The sequence below is a fragment of the Dermacentor albipictus genome, chromosome 8, assembly GCF_038994185.2.
Source record: "Dermacentor albipictus isolate Rhodes 1998 colony chromosome 8, USDA_Dalb.pri_finalv2, whole genome shotgun sequence".
Lineage (NCBI taxonomy): Eukaryota > Metazoa > Arthropoda > Arachnida > Ixodida > Ixodidae > Dermacentor > Dermacentor albipictus.
The window spans coordinates 109719163-109738102 of record NC_091828.1 but is presented as its reverse complement, the minus strand read 5'-3'; the positions used below and the strand labels follow the sequence as shown (position 1 = coordinate 109738102).

The 18940-nt window shown below is 45.1% G+C and overlaps 1 protein-coding gene and 1 long non-coding RNA gene across 3 annotated transcripts in view; one reads left to right on the top strand and one right to left on the bottom strand.

Annotated features, from left to right (window-relative positions):
• LOC135917129 (uncharacterized) overlaps positions 1 to 18940 on the top strand; it is a 677883-nt gene that overhangs the window by 529330 nt on the left and 129613 nt on the right. The window lies entirely within an intron of this gene.
• LOC139048542 (uncharacterized) lies at positions 7208 to 8701 on the bottom strand. Its single transcript, XR_011507757.1, has 2 exons — positions 8540 to 8701; positions 7208 to 7338 (listed from the first exon to the last, which is right to left on the bottom strand). It is a non-coding gene; the product is annotated as an uncharacterized lncRNA (long non-coding RNA).

The window sequence follows — 18940 nt, the reverse complement described above, 5'->3', positions numbered from 1 at the left end:
TGTGCACACTTAGATAGAAGATGAACACACTTGTGGTCAGGTATGTGTGCCGTCGCTGAAAAGATAGGTGACACATGACTTCCATACTTGAACGTAACAAAATACACGTAACGAATTGCTTGTAATGAAATAGTTTCCTTGTTATCTTGCGACTTAACGATTGTGTTTTCAAATGCGAAGCATTCGTATTCTTACCCAATGAGAAAACTGTCCGTCCGTCCATCCGTCTGTCCGTTTGTTATGTAACACAATCGCTTTCAAGATACAGCCCGTAGCAGCGAGCGACTTCACCATCGTGCTGCCTGTCACTTGAACACGAACGAAACGGCGAGAACACAGCGCTCACCAAGGTCTCAGCGCACACCGCAGCCTGCCCCTTTAGCAGCTCGCTTTCAAGATGCAGTCTTCACGGTCGTGCTAGAGTACGTTTAACCGGTGCATGGCGCCATCGCAGTACGTTTGGTCTCGGTTAAGAATGGTTCGACACGGACGGAGAAGGCCTTAAAGAGCCATAACGGCTTATGATGAACGTAACGTCATCAGCGCACCTGGCGCCGCCAGCTCCAGTTACTTTGCTTGCGTTACCAATGCACATTGCGCTGCCGTTCACACCAGTTCGTGTCGATGCAGCGCTCTCGTTAGTACTGTGCGGATCAAGTTTCATACCACTGATAATGACACCGAGGTGCGTGGAGATGAGCAACTGGCACAATGACTACGAATACTTTGACAACTCCCAGAGGAGCTTGCGACTGATCTTTTTTTATTCGGTAGCGCTCTTTGGGATTCATTTACTTTCCTTTTCAGTAGGCAACGGCATGTAACCAGTTACATTTCCCCCGAAACAAGTTTTGACAAGTGACGCTGCTTTGAGTGCTTAGATTTGGCGGCAACTACAAAGTCTAAAGCAGTGAACACATTACACGGGTTACCTCCTACTTACAATCAGCCTACCGCAGCTACACCTCCATCACTTGAACCTGGAAAGTTTGCACATTGGCGCACTTCTCTTGAAAGTCCGGCCTTCGGGCATCTTTATCTTATCGTAATGTTCTCTCTCTCTCTCACCTGAGAGCTTAAAGCGCGTGAAGGTGGTCCTACTCAATTCTTCTTCGCTCTTGTGAAATAGACAGAAGCTTTTTGCTCCCAAATGCACATGTATTTATCTGTTTCAAATTCCATGACACACATACACCTGCGTTTGTGATTCTAACATACGAACGGATTTGAAGGGCTGAGTAATATTCAACGTTACATTAAATTATATTACAAATTGGGTACCATTTTCAAGGAGCATGAACGTTTGTTTGCGTCGGTTGCAATTAGTCGTTTAATTCTAAATAATTAAGAAGGAAAGGACACCTGGCTAGTGTCCCCCACATGCTTGCCGACAAATTGAAGCATGCAACCTTTATCGCTCGATAGCGATGGCCATTTCAGACGCGTCCACTACCTTTGGCGAGGACGGGCACTGCCAGGGAACTTCGCCTGCTTGCACGCAAAAAGTCACAAGCTTTCTGGAGTTCAAATGCCTTCAATTGCTGATTGCATAGGCCAGACCCCTTGCTACGGCTTAAGCTGCCATCTAGCTCCTCCCGCGGTGAAAGATCTTTGCTGCGCCACTTGTGGCTGGGAGTGGCGTTCACGAACGATTACTCTTATCGCATAGGAGTGGCCGAGAGCTCGATGTGTGACTCCTGTAGGTGTGAGGAAACCATTGAGCACTTATGGCGTACCTGTCCCCGCTACGACATACAACGCCTCTATCTCAAGACAACTTTAAACTGACTGGACTCGAGACCATTCTCCGAGTCGCATATACTCGAACCGTGGCTGCACCCGTCACTGGCACGAAAAGCGAATGGTGCACTAGTACAATACTTGAACTGCACCCGTTTAACATACCGCTTACAGTGTCCTTGTGCATCATCCCACATGCACCCAGTGCTCACTTTCTCCCTCTTTTCCTCATTATGTTCTCCCTTTCCCTTGCTCTGAGCGTAGGGTAGCAAACTGGATGCTCGTCTGGTTGACCTCCCTGCCTTTCCTCCCCTGGCTTACTTTATCTACCAGTGGCCTTTTTTGGATCGCATTCCCCTATCTCCAGCAGCAAGGAAGCACTGCGCTTCATACACAACCTGAGATAAGGCAGCTCGGACGTCAAACCACGAAGACCACTGCGACCTCATTCCTCACTCAAGGACCGACGCTGCGAGACAACTTGGCATTCTAGCACGCACGGTCTCCTTAGCAGAGCAGACCTCCTTAGCAGATGCAAGGTGCGCAAGACTGCACAGGCTAAGCCCGTTTTTAAGGGCCTGTGAATTGTGCGACCGCCTTTGAATATTGTTGCACGTAACATGGCGTTACTGCATGAATTTTTCTTGTTCTTTTTCTCTCTTCCTTCTCCTTTTATTCCCTTTGCCCCCTTTCCCAGCACAGGTTAGCCAGCCGGCATTTATACTGGTTAACCTCCCTGTCTTTCCTCCCCTTTTGTCTCTCTCTCTAAACCCGTCACTACAAGTCAGACCTGCGGCTGGTTTGCACCGACGCGAAGCGTCTCTTTTATGTCGGTTGGGGCTTGGAGTTGTTTCTACGAATGCCTACTCAACACTAACTGGAATGTCTGATAGTCCTGCATGGGATGTTTGCGGATGCGTGAAGAACATTCACCAGTTATTGTGCCATTGTCCTCAATTTACAGCAAAAAGACAATCTTTGTCCAACAAATTGAGGAAATTAGATGATCGCCCTCTGATTGAACAGACAGTACTAGAGCACCGTCCCTACCGATCATTGGCTCAAAGGCAGTGAATGCACTTTTGTACTTTTTCAGAACATCTGGTTTGCGCGAGTGGCTTTAACTCAAGTACTCTCCGTACACTTCTCTACATCTCTCTCCATTCTCTCTTTTTCCATTTTCCCTTCCCCAGCGTAGGGTAGCCAACCAGACTCATGACCGGTTAACATCCCTGCCTTCCTATACTCATCTCTTTCTCTTTCTCTCTCTCTCTCTGACACGCGCATCATGGCATTAAGTAACCGCTCTCGTATGAGCAAATCGTTCGTACGTTACTACACAGTCCTTCTCTCAAGCTTGCACATCGAGTGACTTTCCAGTGTCCCTGCAAATGTCTTCACAAAAAAGAGGGAATATTACCGAATAAAATTTTGAAAAGAATTTCTTAGTAAAGATACACAACGTGTGAAGGGCTGCAGATGATGCGTTAAATGGACCAGGTCATGTTGTTATATTTACTGTATTTGTGCAATGACAATAACAGTTCAAAGGAGGAAAAACTGCGAAGTGACAGATTACTTTTTAGTAATTGCTCTATTACTTTCGTGGGGAAGTCATCGGTAACTGTGCTTAACTGCATTTTTCAAAGAAGTGATTGTAATTGTTACCGGTCCCTTTTTTTTCGGTAACGCGTACAAGTCTGATGACTGCAAATGAATATACAGCAAAGTCGCGTGTCTCACGCTTCATGCTTTCTAACTCCGGAGTCCAAACCAATGGACACTAACACGCTTCGTGCGAAGCTTTCGTAGCTGTCATGTAAGCGGTATTGAAGACCATAATGGCCCGGGTGTATTTCTATTGATTTATTTTTCCTGGAGCTATACCAGCCATTAAAGACTGTCGTACGTGGCCTTACGACTGTACAGACGGCTTTTTGAAACGTTTAGGTCGAAAGAAGCTGGTCCGCGATACACAGCTATGGCTTCCACGCATAACGCGTGCGCCGAATTAGGCGTCCACAAATGCAGGTACCTCGAGTATTTCAAACTCTTTTTTCGCTGCACAAACAGCGCCTTTGCGCCAGCGTGAACCATGCCCTTCAACCTATCCTCTACCACACGCCCCTCTTCGCCTTTTTTTACTGCCTTTTCATATTTTTGTACCAGTGATTAGAGTGATCTTGCATACTGTTGCAGAAGGTCAGGTCAAAACTTCAAAAGACACGCTGCCTGATCTCGGGAAATATCTGCACTGCTTTTCCGAGAAGAAGAAGAAGGTAGCAATGGCTTGATTTCGCAAGTAAGCTTTTCGACAGCAACGAAGGCGGAATATTTGTGACCCCATTGCTACAAGCTCTTGAAAGGTTTCTTTAACGTTTCTTTTGTATTATGGTTTGTGCGGTTCGCTTGCGCTCATGTTTATTCTTGCGAAGCGAGGATTCGCAGCTATTTATTCGAAGCTTTTCGAGGCTGCCTAGTTTTAGCAGCAGGCCGTCTCACAGCTATCAAGCGGGGTCATTTGCCTGCACGTGAAAGTGCCCTCCATTCTTTTCAAATATTACTCGATTGCGCAGAGACATGGGCGAAGTTCTTTGTGATATCACACACATCAGTTCTTTTTGTATTTCATATTCGCGTGCCGGCTTTCGCACGAACGGCAATTGTACATATCCCGGTGACTGATTGTCTATAGCATTCTGCTCCGGATTGATTGATCGATACATTGATTGATTGATTGATTGATTGATTGATTGATTGATTGATTGATTGAACGAACTAGTGATTGCAACAAAAGCGTGGGTTCTCGGCGAGGCGTTTAAATTGATGGTTTTGATTTTATGCACACTATGTAACATTCATAACTTGCACCTAAATATTACTTATTAAAGTGTAACGTCAGCTTCCCACTCTTTCAGATTTTATACTGGAAGCACTAGAGACACGCTGTGTTTATGGTCACACACTCGGTGATGTCTAGACGGATTTATAGGATAAAAGTGCCCTTCTACCACAATCGACACTGGGATAATTTTTGTATACAAAACAACCCTGACAAAAATCGTGGATTGCTGAAGAAAGTTACTTCCTTGATACCCACTTTCGGGAGGGATTTATTAATGAAAACATAGAGAACAACCCGCTTGCCTCGAAACTGTTTGTGTGCGAGAAGTTATTAGGGCACCTAACTTCCAAGGAGGACTGGCATTAAAACGAGAACACAAAGGCCTGCGCGCCCTGATTACTGTCCGTCTCGTGCACCCATGTGCAACCACTTTTATACATTGCATTGATTGAACAAAGTAATATGTAAAAAAAGGCAAAGGTGCTCACCTTAACATAATATGAGTTACTGCAGGAATGCCTTCTTTATAAAGTGCCATTTCCATCACTGTAAGACGGAACCGTGTCTATTTTACTACGGACTAAATTTATTTCGAACGAATCTTCCTGCACAAGAGAAACCTCGTTCCCTAATGCATACTTCCTAAAATATCAGTTTTTGTCTGGATTCAAGCTTCATAAAAATTAGGCGCCTCCAAACAATCACAGTCTACGTGTAAGTGATATCACGAAAAGATACCGACATCACTTTGTGACGTATATTACTGCGTAGTTTCAGTCACAGGACTCAGATGCTCGCCTACCAAGTCGGAGCTGCTCGTACGCAGACCCACGCAGAAGGGCCGCAGGCCATACTCGTCAGACTTCGATTACAATCAAGAAATTACCGTACGAACCACTTCGGGACACGCCATACCGTGCGTCGATAAAATCAGAGTCCTGAGTATGATCGTAGAGACTAAAGACGTCAATGCCTCTACGGTTCAAAAGCTCATCACCAAAACCAACAACGCTATTGGGCTGATCAGAAGAATTGGCAATAGACACAGGGGCCTCAGGGAACATAATCTCATCAAACTAATACACGCGTTCGTCACCTGTCACTTCGCATACGTTGCGGCAATGCTCAATTGGACACGATCTGAAAGAGATAGACTGAATGCCCAAATCAGAAAGGTCACCAAGCAAGCCCTCGGCATTCCAACCAGCACCAGCAACGAGAAGCTGGGGCACCTGGGCATGCACAACACCCTGGAAGAAATTGCCGAAGCCCAGCAGCGCGCCCAGCTTGCTAGGCTTTCGACGACGCCTCCGGGGCGCACGATCCTAGAGAAGCTAGGCTTTGCGCAAGGAGACATAGAAAAAGACTTTGCGGACCTCCCACGGGACATCCGCGCCAAGATCATGGTCCGCCCTATACCCAGAAACGTACACCCCGAAAACAACAGGGGCAGACGACAAGCGAGAGGACAATTCCTTCTTAACCAAGCCTTGGCGAACCGTGAACGCTCAGCTTTTGTGGACGCGGCGGCATACACGGGAAACAAAGCTTTCGCAGTGGCAGTTGTGGACGGCCGTGGATCCACAAGATATGCAGCCACGGTAATTGCAAGGAAGCCTGAGCAGGCCGAACAGGTTGCGATCGCTGGTGCGCTCACCGACGACAATCTTTCGCATATCTACAGCGACTCAATAGCCGCTATCAGAGCATTCCAAAAGGGCACGGTCTGCGCACAGGCTCTCAGGATTGTTTCAAAGAAAGAGATTAAGAACCACTTCATATACTGGTTCCCGGCACACTTAGGACCAAAGATCGGCGACGTCCCTAACCTTAACGAGGCGGCACACGAGGCTGCGCGCGCGCTTACAGACCGCGTGGCTTCACCCAACCACTCGGAGAATAAGGACGCGCCCACTACATACAATGAAATCACTAAACACTACTACCTACAACGCAGACAGTATAGCACGCCACACCGCACGCTCACTCGAGCTCAAGGGGTTACACTCAGAATGCTACAGACAGACACATACCCCACTCAAAACAGATTACACCATTACATGCCTGAGCTCTACGACAAGTCTCATTGCACCAATTGCAATACATCCCTTAACGTACATCATTTACTCTGGCCGTGCTCGCAAGCTCACGTAAACTACGACCAGGACAAGCGCAAGTTTGAAGAGGCAATCCGGAGGGAAGAACTCGCTCTCCAACTCTGGGCCGTCCAGCAGGTCCACGACGCCGCCAGGAAACTCAACCTCCCGGTTCCGTCGTGGGAGACGCCCACTCCATGAGAGCCCAAACATAGAGAAAGAAATTTCAACAAGAGCGGACACTCCCATAGAGCCCAGCGGCCGAATTGACTGTAACACCCCAAGCGGATGTTGTTGACTTCTTCCGGTTTCGGTTTTGGGCGCGCGCGTTTTGAACACCAGTTGGTACCCGCCGCGCTGGCTCCGCTGCTCGGCACGGCATTCATTTTTTTTTTCGCTTCTGCTGAACCTCGCGTGGCCTTGGCGTGGAATCGTTTCGTTATTAAGTAGAAATGATTGCGATTGACCTTTACAAGACTGTACCGAATCTGTCAGGTGCAATTTCATAAAGAAAACGAAAGACGTCTTCTGAAATGATGAAATGTTTATTTTGCTCTATATAAATGCTCGTTCCGGGCTTCTTCTGCACTCATCCAAAGTTGCGGCACCAGGTAAGCAGCACTCGTTGCCGTACGATGCTCCACCGGATGCCATCAGCTGAAAAAAAGTAAATTACAAGCATGTATCATTTCGGTATATAGACCTAACAGGAGTATTGCGTGTAGAGGCGAAACGTGCGTGAGTGGTGAATGAGCGGCATAACAGATAAATTCAGTTTTACGTACATTTCGCAGCAAAGACAATGCCATAAAATCTGAACATCCGATATTCAAGCACCCCTCCTTTCCCGGGCATTATTTAAGTGCACAAATACACGGGTGACTGCGCGTTTCCAAAACAACTTGGCCTCAGTCGACAGGATGGTACGCCAAGTACATAAAGGTGGCTACAACACAGGCTCAGCCAGACCATGTTACACGCTCGAAGAATGCCTTCTAATCGCACTCAAGTCAGACTCGTAGGTGCAAAGCCTGTTTTCAGTCGCTCAGAACACATAAATGGCATGTTCTTGAGCTCCTCCGTGTTATCTTTTACGCGTCCTGCCGGCGCATGCAACACTCCCGTGTTATCACTCTCGGCAATCGCTCGTCGCGTTTTCGAGAAGCGTGAGTACCGAAATAAGGTATATGTTGTTGCAGGGCTATAAAATGCGTCACAAGCTTGTCCCACTAAAATTCAGTACACGCAAACCTCACTCACTACGGCTGGCTTGCTTTTTTGCTAACAGCTTCGCAACCCCAGGCGCGGCGAGAAAGCCTCAAGATATCCCAAAAAGTTACCAAATAAATTACAATACTTTTTCTGGTCAGAGAATGCGTCACGAACTTCTACCAGTAAGATTCAGTACACGCGAAACTAACTGCGGCACATAGCCGAGCTGCTTTTCGCTAACTGCGTCAATAAGCCGGGCGCGGCAACCGTGCTTCTAAACTACCCCAAATATAACGACGCTAGATACAATAATGTTGGGGACCACAGAATGCGCGAAAACGTGTCTGTCTTAGACGCTACGACGTAGTACACGCATGTAGTACACGCGCAAATGCGTCACACGGCCGAGCCGGTTTTCCCTTACTGCGTCAATAAGCCGGGCGCGGCAAGCGTGCCCAAAAACTACCGATATAAGTTGCAGTAATGTTGGGGCTCACAGAAAGCGTCGCAAACATCTCCCAGGACGAGGCATTAACTCAAATTAACTGCGTCAGGACGGCGGAGCTGTTTTTGGCTAACTGCGCCACTCGAACTAAGCCTAGATGTGCTTAAAATACGCCGCACACTGTCAAACACAATTTCTCACCTTGCCGTAGTCCAGTAGTACAGTGGTGCCGTGTCGAAATGCAGACGATACGCAAGAGAAGCATAGAGAAGGCCGGGAGCCCCCCAAAAAATGGGCTATGTCCAAAACAGACGGGTCGCCGAGCAGGCGAGCTTCGCACGTACGACCGGCCTCGCTCACTCATGCGGCTTGTCTGGCGCATGACGTATGCGCGCGTCTGGCGTGCCGCTAGCTTGTTGCTAGGCAACGCAACAAAAAGTTGCAAAGTACAAGTTCATTCATACGCAAAACATTTTCACTTTTAGTGGGAAGGAATAAAAAAGATAAAACGTTGTGTGGAAGTTTATTTCACATTCTTTTTTTCTGATGCTCGCGTCAACTAACGGTTGTTGTTGAAACTAGGCGTGACGTGTTTCCTGTTGCCAGTTTTTGAAGAGTGTCCCCTCTTGTTGGCCCAAAGCTCTCGTGGCCTGCAGGACCTGAATAAAGTTGATTTCCTTCCTTCCTTCAGTCTATATAGTTAGAAGGCATGATATAGCGCAAAGCCACCATTGAAATGCTTCGGGGACGCGCAACGCAACAAAAGCATATCTGCAGCGAAGCATTCTGTCAACAGCTTTGCGCATCACTCAGGTGACAAGCGCAGCGACAGCATGAGAAGCACAGCTTTTTTTTTACCTTCGTGGCTGAGTGAACCGCTGTCGGGTAAGGCCCAATGAAAAATCTAGTTTAGAGCCAGGGTTATCGGAAGCTCTTCAGCACTCGGAAATCGCGCAAGCGATTACTGAGCTGCTGTTGGGCAATTTGACGACAGTTCTTCATTGCAAAGCCATCTGAAACGTGACGTAGGAGACAGAGAAAACTGCAGCGTCCTATTTTTCCGATGCGTGCCTTACACTCTTATGCTATCTTCGGCTGGTCGTTTCTGAGCGCTCTGGAGCGCTCTGGCGAGCGGCGTTGTCTTCGGCTGGTTGAAAGAGGGTGCGCGCCCTGCGTTCGGCTGGTTCTTCTCGATTGCTCTCCTGCATCTTGGAGCGCTCTGAGGCGCTCCGAGCCCTGTCGTCGGAGCAGTCATCGAGATTGAAACGTCATCGCAGCGCCGCGTCGCTGCTGTTGGCGACGGCCCACCGTAACCTTGGCAACCTAGGGCACTGCATGCTGGCATTTCGACGAACGTTCGTGCCGCCGGCACGTCCACCGGTTTTTCCGGTAGCGCCGGGAGCTTTGGATAGGCGAAACATAGGACGTTGGCAGTAGTCACGTGGTCTCGCATCAGCAATTTCCTCCTCCGAGAGCGAGTCGCACGTTCGGATTGCGCGCTTGTCCTCTACCTTTGAGCTCCGGAAACGACCGGTCTACCCGACTCTGCTTCGGGGCATACAGGCGACGAGTAGAAGATACCATTAGACAAATGCAAACCCTTTGGGGTGTATATTTCCCAGCCTACGATAACCGTCACCTGTCTTGCTTGCGTGTACATTCTTGAAAAGGCTGCGCTGGCTACTTTCCTGCCATGGTGCCATGCTGATAACGCGCATGCTGTTCGTGACTTGGAAGTACCGGGCTCGCAGCGTTAAAGAAAGGAAATGCAGACAGCGCTTATCGTTGTGTGGCGAGATACGACCAAAAGGCGGCAATTTTGTTTAAGACTGTAGTGTTGGTGGATACTATACTATCTTAATTTAACAACTGAGGTTGAGCCACCAGAGCAGATCGTATGACGAATTTTCCAAATTTTCACAGGAGTGAGTTTAAGGGATCAAATTAACATTTCTCGGGTGGTAAACACTTTAGTACCAGCCAGCGCTAAGCACACCACTCTGTTTTTTCTTAATGGCATTTCAGACTACTTTTCACATCTAAAAGCTGAAAGATTGTGGTGGAATGAGATATGTTAAAGTACAACCCGTTCATGTAATGGCCTGAATTTGATCGTCTGGGTACGTAAAGAGCTAACAGGTATCGCCAAGTATAAAACAGTCAGGCGCTTTCGGAAGTATGCCATCAAAGCGAGGTCAATTAAAGGGCACGCATTGTAAGGAGTTAACTAACTAGATTAGGAGTTAATTAGAAGTTAGAAGGAGTTAATTAACTAGATTAGTATCGGCGGGGTGTGCCCGTGTGTCCCAACTCTAGTTTCGGTAAATAAAGCTGGTTCGATGGAGAGATAGCAATTAAAGACGCGAATAGAGGGCAGGAGAAATCCTGGATTGCGAAGCACCGGTGTAGAAAATTTTTGCCCGTTCATCGCTGGTCGCCACGGTTCGTGAAAAACCTCACGCCTCGTTTACGCATTGCAAGGGAGCCACTGAACATGCTGCGACTGCAGTGTCAGCGACAGGTGCGGATGGCTCGGGTTTTGTACTGCGCGCATAATTAAATTGCGTTGCGAAAATTGTACGCCTGAAACACGGGATGCGATGTGCCCCGGTGAAGAATAAGCGTCGTGAATCCGTACCCAAAACAACCTCCATTCATACGCACCCGATAAGCCATGACTTCGGGCACGAAATTTGTCTCGTTACGGGAAGTAGAAATTTGAACTTCAAGTAGCTTTTCAGTTGCGACGTGAGTCCTGATATTACACGTGATACGGTGCAATATGGCGTTGTGATGAGTGCAATGGAGGCAACAACCTCCTTAAAAAGCGAGTACATTTTTGCTTGTGCCAGATATAGCACTTCGAGACGCTGTAGGTGATGCTGCACCCCTACCGAAATCGGCAATTATTATTGCGAAGGCATGATATGCCCGACGAAGCGGAAAGTCCGCCGGCCGTTATCATCCGACGGTACCAAAAACCACGTGACCAAGTGATTACGTCACGTTCCCGGCAGCGCTGGACCTGCTGCGGCTCGCACTTCGACATCCCACGGTTAACAGCAACAGCGTCGGAGCGACGCTGCGGCCCCCACCCAGAACGCTGACCTGGCCCGCTCCCGAAATTGGATTAAGGTGTAATAAATTGTATTAAAGAGGAGAAAAGTGGATTAAGTTGAATTACGCTTAACTGAAGTTGAATAAAGGGGATTAAAGTTGCTACAAATTAAAGCAGGATAGATTAAGATGTATTACGGTGGAGTTTTGATTTAACGTGATAACTTATACATGTCCTAATGCTTTCGCGTTCAGATCTCGTAAGGATACTGAAGCTACTGTCAATTTATTTGTCGGTCTTTGCGTCGTGCTGCTAGCACTTTTAGCTGCGACGTGAGATCGTATACGGCTGTAGAGATCGACTCGGGCTGTAATAAAATAGACTGTAATGTTTCTTTGCATAAGTACAAAAAATCGCCGTTATACCTTTGCTGTCGCGAACAGAGTTCTCAACTTCATCGGCCCCTTGCTGTTATCACAAATGCAGTTTCTTACCTTGCACAAAAATATGTTGGTCTATCTCATAAGGGCCTTAAGAAGCCAGTTTTATGCGGAATAGCCAGCTACTGTAAAATTATTCGCATGAGATCAATACGCAGTACGCGGGGTATGCATATATTATTTTTTTTCTTGCCGTTCGTAGCAATAACATTGGTTTGTAGCTCACCGAAGCTGTCTCATTTCTACATGCGCATGAATCAATTTGTCGTTCGTCTTAAAACCTATCTCGTTGCGGCTACACAATATTTATCTATCGTCTCGGTGATTTCTTAGCAGCACACGTCGTTCCCAATCACTGCTACGCAATCAACGCTCTGTTGAAGGATTTCGTGTGCATTGAAAGCGCTAAGCAATAAGCATTATATATATATATATTTATATATATGCTGTTTTTCGATGCTGCTTCACTTGTATCTGAGAAATTGCATTCCTCATTGAAAAGAAAACTAACGTATAAAAGACGCCTCGACAGTGCCTCGAACAAACCCAGTCTCAGAAGACTGCGGCCCAATGTGGAGGTACATGATTTATTTCTTTCATAGCCTGCCGGACCTGCACTCATTCGCGGTACTGGAAGTAATCAAGAGCTGTGATACGTGGACACGTTCTCATCGCGTGCAGTCTTTGGCAGTCCTTCTGAACAGCACTCGTAGTTCGCGATGCTCACATCAAGTGAAGATGTTGGAGCACGTAGGTGGAGATTATCCGAAGCAATACGAGGTAAGATTATAGCGTGACGTACAAAGGAGCAGTCCTTCTCGCTGTGTCGTGCTTTCGTCGAGGCCATGGGCTACAGACACGCAATTAAGTGCTCTCGTGGCGTGATTAGATGGCGCAGCCCGCTCGGTAGACCTAGCATACTATGAAAGCGAATCGCTTGTTTCTTCTTACTCGGATCCGCGTTTCGATGCCTCTTCGAATCACGTGCTCCTTATTAGGCAACCTGCTATTCTGCTCCACACGAAAGTACCTGCGTTGATATCTAAGTACCTGCGTTGAAAGTACTGCGTTGATATGGGGATGATATTAAGTTTTACGGTATTTTTAAAGGTCGGCTGTCGCAGATAGCATAGTTCTTGTCGTTCAGTTGGATTATTCGAAGAGGCCTGCGTTACTAGCGCGGGAAACTGAATAATGAAAATTGTCTGATTAACTTCTTAGTTAATTAGTTTAGGGCAGATATAGGAATTTATGAATTTTAGCAGGTGAAATTGCAAAACGCATGCAGTTGAAATGCATTTCCAGAATGACAGCGGTTTCGAGATATTATTACTCAGAGTATTGAATGAAATATGTGGGCGTTGCAGTTACCTTTGTGCTTCAAAGCACGAAAAAGCCTTTTGAATGTGTATTTGTTCAAGGAGAATAAAAATTCAATTCAATTCAATTCAGTTCTAAAAAGCCTTTTCTTAAAAAAAGTAAGGGAACCAACAGTGCGTTCTTACGGCGAGTTTGACGGCGCGTATCTCCAAACGTGGTGCCATTCTGGAAATTCATTCCAAGTGGAGACTCCCGACAAACTCACCGGGTACAATTCGTAAATTGCAATATGTGCCTAAAAGTAATTAATAAGAGGGTTAATAAATGTTTTTGTTAGTTTGTTAAATATATGTGTTTTGATTTTTCTTGCAAGTGATGTCCGCCTAACTGAACATTCCAGCTAAAACACTAGAATTATGTTATTGCGAAGGGCGATCTACAAAAATTCTGTAAAACTTAAAATTAAGCACCCTTTATATATCCCCCAATATAGCACCAAATATATATATATATATATATATATATATATATATATATAAACGAGAAGAAAGGGGGTTAACCGAGGGACCCGATACTTGGTGTCAGTGTTTGTTGGCTTCTCATTATATGACTATATATATATATATATATATATATATATATATATATTTCCCCAGTCTTGTTCCGCCCATCTGGTCTGTCATGCGATCTATGCGCCTTAGCACTGGATTCTGGAAAGCAAAGAATTTTGTTTTGCCGTTTCACCGGCGAACTTCTGTCTCGACGACGGCTGTGCTCCTCACCATAGCCATAGTTATAACTGTGCCGTTATCACTTGCCTGTTTTTGAGGTTTCATCGTGTTGAGCGGGCCCCAAAACTAATGCTGCTTTCCAAGTTAAACGCCCACTGCACATTACGAAACGCCAAAGTTTTCGGCGCGTCACAAAACCCATCAACTTCTGAGTTCGTTCTTCTTTCCCTTAGCGCCTACATCTGGTAACGAATATAGAGAGCTTGCGTGTTCACTGTGCCCGTAGTGCTGTTAGGTCTGCAGCCAATCCAGATAGCGTGGTTTATTAAGTCTCCATTCTGAAGATTACTACCACGGAGGAAGTTATTTTACATTCACAGCACTCGTAGCTAAAGTCTCGCTCATTCTGCCATTTATTCTACGAAGACCTTGCTGCAGCTTCTTCCTTCACTTAACTCTGGTTGTAGTGGAAAAGTTCATTAGGTAAAGTGATTCCCGTGGGCTTACGGACACATGTTCTCGAGTTGCGACGAGATTCGGAGTATAGTAGGTAAGATTTTGCTTGTGGAATGCTCTAGCCAATAAAATGCTGTCCAGAGAAGAAAATGACGTTAAGATGGACTGAAAACTTCGTTGTAAATTTATCTCTCACCATTCAGTATGACTCACTGTCGTCTCAAGTAAAGTAATTTCATTTCCTTTCTGCAGGTCACAACGCCTGCACTTTCAATCGTTGTCGGTGTGCAGGACATTAAGTCTTGCAGGAGTCCATAGCTTCCTGAATCCATATTCTCTATAAATGTGAGAATCTAAAAATTGCAGGACAATAATTCTACTAAAATCAGGAGAACGCAGGCGCTTTCTAAAAAAACAAACAAAAAGGATGTTGCAGCAACTTTTATTCATGTTGTAAATACGTAAAAGCCAGCACCAAAAGTATTCCGAAGTTTCTCTAAATAATTTCCGATAGCTGGTTCGTCTCCGCTCTTTTTTATTTTTTATACATATGAAAGTTTTACATGGGTGCCAGAGGTAAAAGCATTATCTATAGAATTACACATAATACGCGTTATCTTCTGATAGTGCAACAATCAATGTTATAATCGAAGCCTTGTGAAAATGACATCCACTCAAGGGTTCGAAAAAAATCAAGGATGTACTTGCCTGTTCAATAAGGATATGAACGAGAAAAAGAAAAAAAAATATATCCATACGTTCTTCATCCTCCACGCTGAAAGTATTGCAAAAGGACGATTGGTTTACGGAGAATCAATTCGTTCATAATCTCTAATGGTATTTTTGTTCACCATCAAGATTGTAAACTCTTGTTGTGCACAGGGAGCTCCTCTGTTTCCTCAGCACACTTCCGGACAAACGTTTATCGAATAGTTTTTTATCTTTATGGTTCAGCGTAGCCAGTGGGAGGCCAAGCTTTCCTCTGACGACCTGAATGACCGACGCACTACCGTCGCCCGGGCCAAGGAGGCAACCCAAGCCAAAGGGTTCCTGCAATAAGGGATCCTCCCACCCGGTAAATTTGTTTTAGCAGATTTTAGAAATATGCTGGTGTTTCTTTTGCGGGAATTAAGCAAATTTAAGGAAACTTCAGCTTCCCATTTATTGATTGATCACAAATCAAACTTCAGCTCCGCTGGCAGAGATTTATTCAATTTTCACCCTTGAATGGATTTCATTGTCACAAGGCTTAGATTATGACCCTGATTGCTGCACAATCAGAAGATAATGCATTATGTGTAATTATATGGCTAATGCGACAGTGTTACCTTTGGCACCCATAGTAAAACTTTCATGTTGAGCAGCCTTTTAGCTCCGGACCTTCATTCCGCAGCAAGACCAAGCAGCTTCTGACTTTAGAAAGCCCTTTAAGCCATCATAAGGAATAATCTGTGTCCATATAAGTCTGAACGTAGGTCGGAGGTCGCAGAGTTGGAGGATAACAAACCCAATAGTAAGCTAATGTCAACGCTACTGTCTGTCTGTCTGTCTGTCTGTCTGTGCTGTCTTGTCTTGTCTTGTTTTGTCTGGTGGTGGTGGTGGTACTTGTACATGTCACTGCTTCATGAAAGAAGAAAAATAAATCACTCCGCAGTCAAAATATGTATCCTTTGTTTTTGTGCTTCAATAATAATAATAATAATAATAATAATAATAATAATAATAATAATAATAATAATAATAATAATAATAATAAATATAATACCTATACATACATAGATGCGTCGATTCAGGCAAAACACACCACAGCTTCAGCACTAGTCCTCCTTCACAGATTGGAAGGGCTGATGTACTCTTTTGTACAACTCCTTGCGGCCTATAAGTTTATTTGCAATAGAAAATGACAAAAGACGGTAAATTTTGCACGCGCATAAATTAAAGTAAAAATTCCGACATTTTGTTTCGCTAAAACTTTGCGCCGCTACACTTTAAATATTTAATTCCACTGAACGTGAACTATTACATCTAGAATTTTCCAGTTTCTGTTTCAATTGAGACGGCAATAGGAAAGGATGTTTTCCAGAATTAATTCGTTTCCCGATGATTTTTAGGCGTGGTGAAAAATTCATCGATGTTTGGGCTCTGTTGAGAACCGTATAAAATGTATGCAGCACATATATACATATACATATATTTTAGTCTGAATAGAGGAAAGGGGAGACATTAAGCAGACAGAATTCCTTTTGCTTCTGGCATAATAATAATAATAATAATAATAATAATAATAATAATAATAATAATAATAATAATAATAATAATAATAATTTTATTATTATTAATATTATTATTATTATTATTATTATTATTATTATTATTATTATTATTATTATTATTATTATTATTATTATTATTATTATTATTATTATTATTATTATTATTATTATTATTATTATTATTGTTGTTGTTGCAGCACAAAAGCAAAGATGACATCTTTTGAATGTGGAGTGATTTATTTTTCTTCTTTCGTGAAGCAGTGACATGTACAAGTACCACCGCCACTGCCACCAGACAAAACAAGACAAGACAAGACAAGACAAGACAAGACAAGACATACAACAAACGCAAACACTGGTGTGCGCGGAAGATTTCCTTGCGTGAAATATAGCTTCCTGTCTCGTCGATGCCCGACGCTGTTGCGAGGAGTACCACTGTTTCCTAAGTGCGAATTCATGTACGTTCGTTCGAGAAAGCTCCTTCCTTTGCGCCCTTTTCCATTTTATCCTAGGTGTATGCCCTTAAGATGTTGTCTGAGGGAAAGCTTCTCCTTCCTAAGCACACATGCTGATAAGACCGCAAAATAAATGTCTTGTGTTGCTCGTCTGTTGCTGCCTGTCATTGGCCTTCTACGTATCTTTCAGCAAGCAATATTGATCATCGCAGTAAGCTCTTGGATTTTGAAAACATATATACATATATCTATAGACACAGCAGGAAAGGGAAAGCGAGAAGCAGGCTGGCAACAGCCACTGGAAGCTCTTGTATCAACACGTGAAAACATGCGTACTCTCCCCCCTTACACAATGCCTCTGGGGTCCTGTAAGGTATCTTTAAATAAATAAATAAATAAATAAATAAATAAATAAATAAATAAACAAATACATAAATAAATAAATACACGGATGAATAGACTTACTCCATGTGGATGTAGCGCAGTTGTTCGATCCCAAGAACAGAAGAAAAATATCAAACAAGGAACTGGAGACTGTAAAATAGAGTCGAGGTATAATATGCAAGTAATTTGTTGTTTCAAGACACGCCAGAAAAAGAGATAGAGCGGAAAATATGCAGCTAGATGCTGTAAAAACATAATTGCAATATTTTCCAAAAATTAAGCCTGGTGATTATAGAGAACAAGTCCGCTTGGTAGGAGGAGGAGGAGGAACTTTATTATTGCAGAAACCGTTGCGCGGTTTATTCCTGGGTGGTTCCCTCTGACAGGGTTCCACAGGCGATCGCGGCTCGCCGGGCCTGGTCGAGGGTCGCCAGTTGGCTTCCCAGGTCCAGTTCGGAGAGTCTCGCCTCCCAAGACCACGTAGTGAGTGTGTGTGTTGTGACTCGTGGCGAAATTGCGTCGCCCGGACGGTCGGTGCATTCGTGTGTTAGTCCGCTTGGTAACTCTTCCCATGTCGCTACGTCTACAGCTGCATAGCTCGCGGCTCTCCGCGACACGCTTCAAGTGATAAATGCTGAAAGTCTTAGAAAATGGGCAGTCTTCTGCGATTCAAGGCCGGCCTTGCAATGTGTGCATTCATTTCTCCGACATGGAACTCACGATCAGCTCACGTGCGAAATCGCCGAACTTGGCCATCACTTAGGAGGAAAAGGCCATGATATCTGTTTCCAGTGGATATACAGGTCATTGCGGTATCATAGGAAATGATGTCGCCGATAAGGCAGCTCAAACGTCAAAGCAAGAAGACCGCTGCGTCCCCATTCCTCTCTCAAGGACCGACGCCGCGAGACAACTTGGCATTCTAGCACCCACGATCTCCTTGGCAGAGTGGAATACCGCACATACAAGGCGCACAAGACTGCACAGACTAAGCCCGTCACTTCACCTCAGACCTCCAGCCGGTCTGATCCGGCGTTAAGCGTCTCTTCTGTGTCGGTTATGACTTGGAGTGGCCTTCACGAATGCCTACTCAGCACTAATTGGAAGGGCTGATAGTCCTGCATATGATGTTTGCGGATGCGAGGAGAACATTGACCACTTATTCTGCCATTGTCCTCAATTTCAAGCACAAAGACAGTATTTGTCCAACACATTGAGGAAACTAGATGATCGTCCTCTGAGTGAACAGACAACATTAGAGCACCGTCCCGACCGATAATCGGCTAAGAAGGCAGTGAAGGCACTTTTGTGTTTTCTCTGAACTTCTGGCTTGCTCGTACGATTTTAACTGAAGTGCTGTCCGTACACGTACCTACGCCTTCTCTCTCCCTTCTTTCTCGTCCCCTTCTCCCACCCCCAGTGTATGGTAGCCAACCAGATTATTGACTGGTTAACATCGCTGCCTTCCTGTATTCTTCTCTCTCT